This window comes from Triticum aestivum, chromosome 7A, assembly GCF_018294505.1.
Source record: "Triticum aestivum cultivar Chinese Spring chromosome 7A, IWGSC CS RefSeq v2.1, whole genome shotgun sequence".
Taxonomy (NCBI): Eukaryota; Viridiplantae; Streptophyta; class Magnoliopsida; order Poales; family Poaceae; genus Triticum; species Triticum aestivum.
Window position 1 is genome coordinate 239097231 of NC_057812.1, and position 9986 is coordinate 239107216.

The window sequence follows — 9986 nt, forward strand, 5'->3', positions numbered from 1 at the left end:
TATTTTGGGGAAGGAGGCACTTCCTCATGTCAACAATCTGCATATACATGTCGTAGCTCGTGTACGCCTCCTTGGCCGCATACACGACATGAGCTTTGTCGAGTTTCTCCATCCAGGTTGAGTGCCATGCATGCTTGTCCTTGTTGCATAAATCCTTCATGTCTCTGTAGTAGGGGTCGATGATGGCCTCGGCGAGGTGAACCAGTGAGTCCTTCTCATGCTCCTTGCTACCCCAGATCTTGTATTGGTCGTGGATGTCGACAAGATTCTAGCAGGCAATGCATGAATTCTTGAGCGCCTTTATATCATTGGTGATGTCCACCGTAGCGAACATGTAGTGGGGGCTGTTGACAAACCTCGCGAAACGCTCACAAGGCCTTGTGGCCAGACAGTAGTGGTAGACGAGGACGTGGTGGCGCACGCACATCTAGGCGACGACGGCCTTGGGACAAGACCCAACACGAGCGCGGGAGTACTCGAGGTCGAACCCGACCACCTTGTACTTATCCTCGGCAAGCAATAGCTCCATGATGTGGATGGATTGCTCCACCCAGACCGGGTTGTTGGTGTACACCACCGAGAGGTCCATGAACTGCTGTGGGTGTCCACCACGGCACGCATGGTGAACTACTGCTCGTCGTCGGCAGCCGCTCGGAGCGCCATTGGAGCCGCGCAGGATACCCTCTAAGAATTTCTTGTGGTGGGTGTGCTTCTTGCAATGGTGGGGCGCGATCAAAAGGTTGAAGAGACACAAGGGTTAAATGGCCGCTGTAATAAATGGGGGTCGGCCGGCCTGTAATCATCACGTCTTGTCACGACGTTCATAGCGGAGGATTCCAGTGCACGGTTTACAACACCGCACCACATGCATGGGCTCGAAGAGGCGCCAAATGTATCACCGGTGAGCCTGTTCCCGCGCTACTGCGCAGTTTACCGCACAAACTTCCCGCCCGGCTAGTTTGGCCACGCGTCGGCTAGAAGGGGGACAAATCGTGGGCGTTTATTGTTGGGGAACGTAGTAATTTCAAAATTTTCCTACGCACACGCAAGATCATGGTGATGCATAGCAACGAGAGGGGAGAGTGTTGTCTACGTAGTCTCGTAGACCGGAAGCATATTTCCTTCAGTCTCCCACTTGCACTAGAGTCAATAATCTAGTTCACATTGTCATGTGATTTAACATCAATAGTTCACATCACCATGTGATTAACACCCATAGTTCACATCGACATGTGACCAACACCCAAAGGGTTTACTAGAGTCAATAATCTAGTTCACATCGCTATGTGATTAACACCCAAAGAGTACTGAGGTGTGATCATGTTTTGCTTGTGAGAGAAGTTTAGTCAATGGGTCTGCCACATTCAGACTGTAAGTATTTTGCAAATTTCTATGTCAACAATGCTCTGCATGGAGCTACTCTAGCTAATTGCTCCCACTTTCAATATGTATCCAGACTGAGACTTAGAGTCATCTGGATCAGTGTCAAAACTTGCATCGACGTAACCCTTTATGACGAACCTTTTGTCACCTCCATAATCAAGAAACACTTATTCCACTAAGGATAATTTTGACCAATGTCCAGTGATCTACTCCTAGATCACTATTGTACTCCTTTTCCAAACTCAGGGCAGGGTATACAATAGGTCTGGTACACAGCATGGCATACTTTATAGAACCTATGGCTGAGGCATAGGGAATGACTTTCATTCTCTCTCTATCTTCTGCCGTGGTCGGGTTTTGAGTCTTACTCAACTTCACACCTTGTAACTCAGGCAAGAACTCCTTTTTGACTGTTCCATTTTGAACTACTTCAAAATCTTGTCACGGTATGTACTCATTGAAAAAACTTATCAAGCGTATTGATCTATCTCTATAGATCTTAATGATCAATATGTAAGCAGCTTCACCGAGGTCTTTCTTTGGAAAACTCCTTTCAAACATTCCTTTATGCTTTGCAGAATAATTCTACATTATCTCCGATCAACAATATGTCTTTCACATATACTTATCAGAAATGTTGTAGTGCTCCCACTCACTTTCTTGTAAATACAGGCTTCACCGCAAGTCTGTATAAAACTATATGCTTTGATCAACTTATCAAAGTGTATATTCCAACTCCGAGATGCTTGCACCAGTCCATAGATGGATCGCTGGAGCTTGTATATTTTGTTAGTACCTTTAGGATTGACAAAACCTTCTGGTTGCATCATATACAACTCTTCTTTAATAAATCTATTAAGGAATGCAGTTTTGTTTATCCATTTGCCAGATTTCATAAAATGCGGCAATTGCTAACATGATTCAGACAGACTTAAGCATAGATACGAGTGAGAAACTCTCATCGTAGTTAACACCTTGAACTTGTCGAAAACCTTTTTGCGACAAATCTAGCTTTGTAGATAGTAACACTACTATCAGCGTCCGTCTTCCTCTTGAAGATCCATTTAATCTCAATGGCTCGCTGATCATTGGGCAAGTCAATCAAAGTCCATACTTTGTTCTCATACATGGATCTCATCTCAGATTTCATGGCCTCAAGCCATTTCGCGGAATCTGGGCTCATCATCGCTTCCTCATAGTTTGTAGGCTCGTCATGGTCAAGTAACATGACCTCCAGAACAGGATTACCGTACCACTCTGGTGCGGATCTCAGTAGAGATTACCTAGGAGGTTCGGTAGTAACTTGATCTGAAGTTACATGATCATCATCATTAGCTTCCTCACTAATCGGTGTAGTAGTCACAGGAACAAATTTCTGTGATGAAGTACTTTCCAATAAGGGAGCAGGTAAAGTTACCTCATCAAGTTCTACTTTCCTCCCACTCATTTCTTTCGAGAGAAATTCCTTTTCTAGAAAGGATCCATTCAAAGCAACGAATATATTGCCTTCGGATCTGTGATAGAAGGTGTATCCAACATTTTCTTTTGGGTATCCTATGAAGACGCACTTCTCTGATTTGGGTTAGAGCTTATCAGGTTGAAACTTTTCCACATAAGCATTGCAACCTCAAACTTTAAGAAACGACAGCTTAGGTTTCTTGCCAAACCATAGTTTATACGGTGTCGTCTCAACAGATTTAGATGGTGCCCTATTTAACGTGAATGCAGCTGTCTCTAATGCATAACCCCAAAACGATAGTGGTAGATCGGTAAGAGACATCATAGATCGCACCATATCTAATAAAGTACAGTTATGACATTTGGACACACCATTATGATGTGGTGTTCCAGGTGGCGTGAGTAGTGAAACTATTTCACATTGTTTTTAAGTAAAGGCCAAACTTGTAACTCAAATATTTTACTTCTGCGATCATATCGTAGAAACTTTTATTTTTGTTACGATGATTCTCCACTTCACTCTGAAATTCATTGAACTTTTCAAATGTTTCAGACTTGTGTTTCATCAAGTAGATATACTCATATCTGCTCAAATCATCTGTGAAGATCAGAAAATAATGATACCTGCCACGAGCCTCAATATTCATCGGACCACATACATCAATATGTATGATTTCCAACAAATCTGTTGCTCACTCCATTATTCCGGAGAATGGAGTCTTAGTCATCTTGCCCATGAGGCATGGTTCGCAAGCATCAACTGATTCATAATCAAGTGATTCCAAAAGCCCATCAGCATGGATTTTCTTCATGCGCTTTACACCAATATGACCTAAATGGCAGTGCCACAAATAAATTGCACCATCATTATTAACTTTGCATCTTTTGGTTTCAATATTATGAATATGTGTATCACTACGATCGAGATCCAATGAACCATTTTCATTGGGTGTGTAACCATATAAGGTTTTATTCATGTAAACAGAACAACAATTTATTCTCTTACTTAAATGAATATCCGTATTGCCATAAACATGATCAAATCATATTCACGCTCAACGCAAACACCAAATAACACTTATTTAGGTTCAACACTAATCCCAAAAGTATAGGGAGTGTGCGATGATGATCATATCAATCTTGGAACCACTTCCAACACACACCGTCACTTCACCCTTAACTAGTCTATGTTCATTCTGCAACTCCCGTTTCGAGTTACTACTCTTAGCAACTGAACCAGTATCAAATACCGAGGGGTTGCTACGAACACTAGTAAAATACACATCAATAATCTGTATATCAAATATACCTTCGTTCACTTTGCCATCCTTCTTATCCGCCAATACTTGGGGAAGTTCCGCTTCCAGTGACCAGTCCCTTTGCAGTAGAAGCACTTAGTCTCGGGCTTAGGACCAGACTTGGGCTTCTTCACTTGAGCAGCAACTTGCTCGCCGTTCTTCTTGAAGTTTCCCTTCTTCCCTTTGCCCTTTTCTTGAAACTAGTGGTCTTGTCTACCATCAACACTTGATATTTTTCTTGATTTCTACCTTCGTCGATTTCAGCATTACGAAGAGCTTGGGAATCGTTTACGTTATCCCTTGCATATCATAGTTCATCACGAAGTTCTACTAACTTGGTGATGGTGACTAGAGAATTCTGTCAATCACTATTTTATCTGGAAGATTGACTCCCACTTGATTCAAGTGATTGTAGTACCCAGAAAATCTGAGCACATGCTCACTGCTTGAGCTATTCTCCTCCATCTTTTAGCTATAGAACTTGTTGGAGACTTCATATCTCTCAACTCGGGTATTTGCTTGAAATATTAACTTCAACTCCTGGAACATCTGATATGGTCCATGATGTTCAAAACGTCTTTGAAGTCCCGATTCTAAGCCGTTTGAGCATGGTGCACTAAACTATCAAGTAGACATCATATTGAGCTAGCCAAATGTTCATAACATCTGCATCTGCTCCTGCAATAGATTTGTCACCTAGCGGTGCATCAAAGACATAATTCTTCTATGCAGCAATGAGGATAAACCTCAGATCACAGATCCAATCCGCATCATTGCTACTAACATCTTTCAACTTAGTTTTCTCTAGGAACATATCAAAAATAAAATAGGGGAGCTAAACGCGAGCTATTGATCTACAACATAGATATGCTAATACTACCAGGACTAAGTTCATGATAAATTAAAGTTCAATTAATCATATTACTTAAGAACTCCCACTTAGATAGACATCCCTCTAATCCTCTAAGTGATCACGTGATCCAAATCAACTAAACCATGTCCGATCATCATATGAGATGGAGTAGTTTCAATGGTGAACATCATTATGTTGATCATATCTACTATATGATTCACGCTGGACCTTTCGGTCTCCGTGTTCCGAGGCCATATCTGTTATATGCTAGGCTCGTCAAGTTTAACCTGAGTATTCCGCGTGTGCAACTGTTTTGCACCCGTTGTATTTGAACGTAGAGCCTGTCACACCCGATCATCACGTGGTGTCTCAGCATGAAGAACTTTCGCAACGGTGCATACTCAGGGAGAACACTTATACTTTGATAATTTAGTGAGGGGTCATCTTATAATGCTACCGTCAATCAAAGCAAGATAAGATGCATAAAAGATAAACATCACATGCAATCAATATAAGTGATATGATATGGCCATCATCATCTTGTACTTGTCATCTCCATCTCCGAAGTACCGTCATGATCACCATCGTCACCAGCGTGACACCTTGATCTCCATTGTAGCATCGTTGTCATCTCGCCAATCTTATGCTTCCATGACTATCGCTACCGCTTAGTGATAAAGTAAAGCATTACAGCGTGATTGCATTGCATACAATAAAGCGGCAACCATATGGCTCCTGCTAGTTGCCGATAACTCGGTTACAAAACATGATCATCTCATGCAATAAAATTTAGCATCATGTCTTGACCATATCACATCACAACATGCCCTGCAAAAACAAGTTAGACATCCTCTACTTTGTTGTTGCAAGTTTTACGTGGCTGCTACGGGCTTAGCAAGAACCGTTCTTACCTACGCATCAAAACCACAACGATAGTTTGTCAAGTTGGTGTTGTTTTAACGTTCGCAAGGACCGGGCGTAGCCATACTCGGTTCAACTAAAGTTGGAGAAACTGACACCCGCCAGCCACCTGTGTGCAAAGCACGTCGGTAGAACCAGTCTCGCGTAAGCGTACGCGTAATGTCGGTCCGGGCCGCTTCATCCAACAATACCGCCGAACCAAAGTATGACATGCTGGTAAGCAGTATGACTTATATCGCCCACAACTCACTTGTGTTCTACTCGTGCACAACATCAACGCATAAAACCTAGGCTCTGATACCACTGTTGGGGAACATAGTAATTTCAAAATTTTCCTACGCACACGCAAGATCATGGTGATGCATAGCAACAAGAGGGGAGAGTGTTGTCTACGTACCCTCGTAGACCGGAAGCGGAAGCGTTAGCACAACGCGGTTGATGTAGTCGTACGTCTTCACGGCCCGACCGGTCAAGCACCGAAACTACGGCACCTCCGAGTTCTAGCACACGTTCAGCTCGATGACGATCCCCGGACTCCGATCCAGCAAAGTGTCGGGGAAGAGTTCCGTCAGCATGACGGCGTGGTGACGATCTTGATGTTCTACCGTCGCAAGGCTTCGCCTAAGCACCGCTACAATATTATCGAGGATTATGGTGGAGGGGGGCACCACACACGGCTAAGAGAACAATCACGAAGATCAACTTGTGTCTCTAGAGGTGCCCCCCTGCCCCTGTATATAAAGGAGCAAGGGGGAGAGGCCGGCCGGCCCTTGGGGCGCGCCAAGGAGGGGGAGTCCTCCTCCTAGTAGGAGTAGGACTCCCCTTTCCTAGTCCAACTAGGAAGAGAGAAGGGGGAAGGAAAGAGAGGGAGAGGGAGAGGGAAAGAGGGGCCGCACCCCCTCCCCTAGTCCAATTCGGACTCCCCATGGGAGGGGGCGTGCCACCTCCTGGGATGCTGCCCTCTCTCTCCCCTCAGGCCCACTAAGGCCCAATACTTCCCCGGGGGATTCCGGTAACCCTTTCGGCACTCCGGTTTTCTCTAAAATCACCCGAAACACTTCCGGTGTCCGAATATAGCCGTCCAATATATCGATCTTTACTTCTCGACCATTTCGAGACTCCTCGTCATGTCCCCGATCTCATCTGGGACTCCAAACTCCTTCGGTACATCAAAACTCATAAATTCATAATATAACTGTCATCGAAACCTTAAGCGTGCGGACCCTACGGGTTCGAGAACAATGTAGACATGACTGAGACACGTCTCCGGTCAATAACCAATAGCGGAACCTGGATGCTCATATTGGCTCCCACATATTCTACGAAGATCTTTACCGGTCAGACCACATAACAACATACGTTGTTCCCTTTGTCATCGGTAAGTTACTTGCCCGAGATTCGATCGTCGGTATCTCAATACCTAGTTCAATCTCGTTACCGGCAAGTCTTTTTACTCGTTCCGTAATACATCATCCTGCAACTAACTCATTAGTTGCAATGCTTGCAAGGCTTAAGTGATGTGCATTACCGAGAGGGCCCAGAGATACCTCTCCGACAATCGGAGTGACAAATCCTAATCTCGAAATACGCCAACCCAACAAGTACCTTCGGAGACACCTGTAGAGCACCTTTATAATCACCCTGTTACATTGTGATGTTTGGTGGCACACAAAGTGTTCCTCCGGTAAACGGGAGTTGCATAATGTCATAGTCATAGGAACATGTATAAGTCATGAAGAAAGCAATAGCAACAAACTAAACGATCAAGTGCTATGCTAACGGAATGGGTCAAGCCAATCACATCATTCTCCTAATGATGTGATCCCGTTAATCAAATGACAACTCATGTCTATGGTTAGGAAACATAACCATCTTTGATCAACGAGCTAGTCAAGTAGAGGCATACTAGTGACACTCTGTTTGTCTATGTATTCACACATGTATTATGTTTCCGGTTACTACAATTCTAGCATGAATAATAAACATTTATCATGATATAAGGAAATAAATAATAACTTTATGATTGCCTCTAGGGCATATTTCCTTCATTTATTGGCAAAAAGCTTTGTAAAAATGAAGTGTGTGGAATGACTTCAGTCATAAGTTTACCCGTGGGTGATGACGTCAAAGTTACACAGAAGGGTGATGATGGACACTTGAGTGCGATAATTCATTCTGCGCTCTACAGGGCACAAGGTGGAAGAAACCAACTTTGTGCAATAATGTCGAAGATCGCAGTCGAGTTAGCTATACAGATCGTGTGCTGTGAGATCGACAAGGTAAACATATTCGAGAATGGTTAATAAAATCTAAGACCATTGCATATTAAGGTCAAAATAGTGCTACCAATTTCTACCTCTTGAGCACTGCGTTGGTTTTCCCTTGAAGAGGAAAGGGTGATGCAGCAAAGTAGCATAAGTATTTCCCTTAGCTTTTGAGAACCAAGGTATCAATCCAGTAGGAGACTACACGCAAGTCCCTCGTACCTACACAAACAAATAAGAACCTCGCAACCAACGCGATAAAGGGGTTGTCAATCCCTTCACGGTCACTTACGAGAGTGAGATCTGATAGAGATAATAAGATACATATTTTTGGTATTTTTATGATATAGATTGGAAAATAAATATTGCACAATAAAATAGATTGGAAACTTATATGATAAAAGATAGACCCGGGGGCCATAGGTTTCACTAGTGGCTTCTCTCAAGATAGCATAAGTATTACGGTGGGTGAACAAATTACTGTTGAGCAATTGATAGAAAAGTGCATAATTATGAGAATATCTAAGCATGATCATGTATATAGGCATCACGTCTGCGACGAGTAGACCCAAACGATTCTGCATCTACTAATATTACTCCACACATTGACCGCTATCCAGCATGCATCTAGAGTATTAAGTTCATAAGAACAGAGTAACGCATTAGGCAAGATGACATGATGTAGAGGGATAAACTCAAGCAATATGATATAAACCCCATCATTTTATCCTCGATGGCAACAATACAATACCTGCCTTGATGCCCCTGCAGTCACTGGGAAAGGACACCGCAAGATTGAACCCAAAGATAAGCACTTCTCCCATTGCAAGAAAGATCAATCTAGTAGGCCAAACCAAATTGATAATTCAAAGAGACTTGCAAAGATAACCAATCATACATAAAACATTTCAGAGAAGAATAAAATATTGTTCATAGATAAACTTGATCATAAACCCACAATTCATCGGATCTCGACAAACACACCACAAAAAGAGTTACATCAAATAGATCTCCAAGACGGTCGAGGAGAACTTTGTATTGAGATCCAAAGAGAGAGAAGAAGCCATCTATGTAACACCCCGGATGCAACTTGCCATATTTGTAACTCCGACTCTTGCCTTTTCCGGAGATGCGATATGATATTCCCTTCGTGGTTGGGTTTTTGTCTTTGTTTTGCTTTTTGTTCATGTCATGCATTTCATATCATGTCATCATGTGCATCGCATTTTCATTCGTATTTGTCTCTTGCATCGGAGCATTTTCCCCGTTGTCTGTTTTGTAATCCGACACTCCTACGTCCTCCGACGCCCCCTTTTGTCTCTTTTCGTGAGAGGGTGTTAAACATTCTCAGATGGACCCAGATTTGCCAAGTGGCCTTGGTACACCACCGGTAGACCGCCTGTCAAATTCCATGTCATTTGTAGTCCGTTTGATGCTCCAACGGTTAACCGGGGAACCATAAAGGCCTCGTGTATGTGTTGCAGCCCAACACCCCTCCAAACCAGCCAAGTAACCCTTCCAAACCCCTTCCATGTCCTCCGCCGTCGGATCACGATCGTGTGGGCGAAAACTACACCTCATTTGGACATTCCAAACTCCCTCTACCTATATAAAGGTCTTCCCCGTCCAAAATCACAGTCCAAACCCTAGCGTCTTCCTCCTCGCGCCACCGGACATGTCCAACCGCGTCGGACATGTCCGCCGGACACGTCCCTCCGGCCAATCCCATCGCGCCACCTCAGCAACGCCGCCCCCGCGCCCAATCCCGCATCGCCACGTCGCCCTCAGCTCCGCTCCACCGCGCCTCCT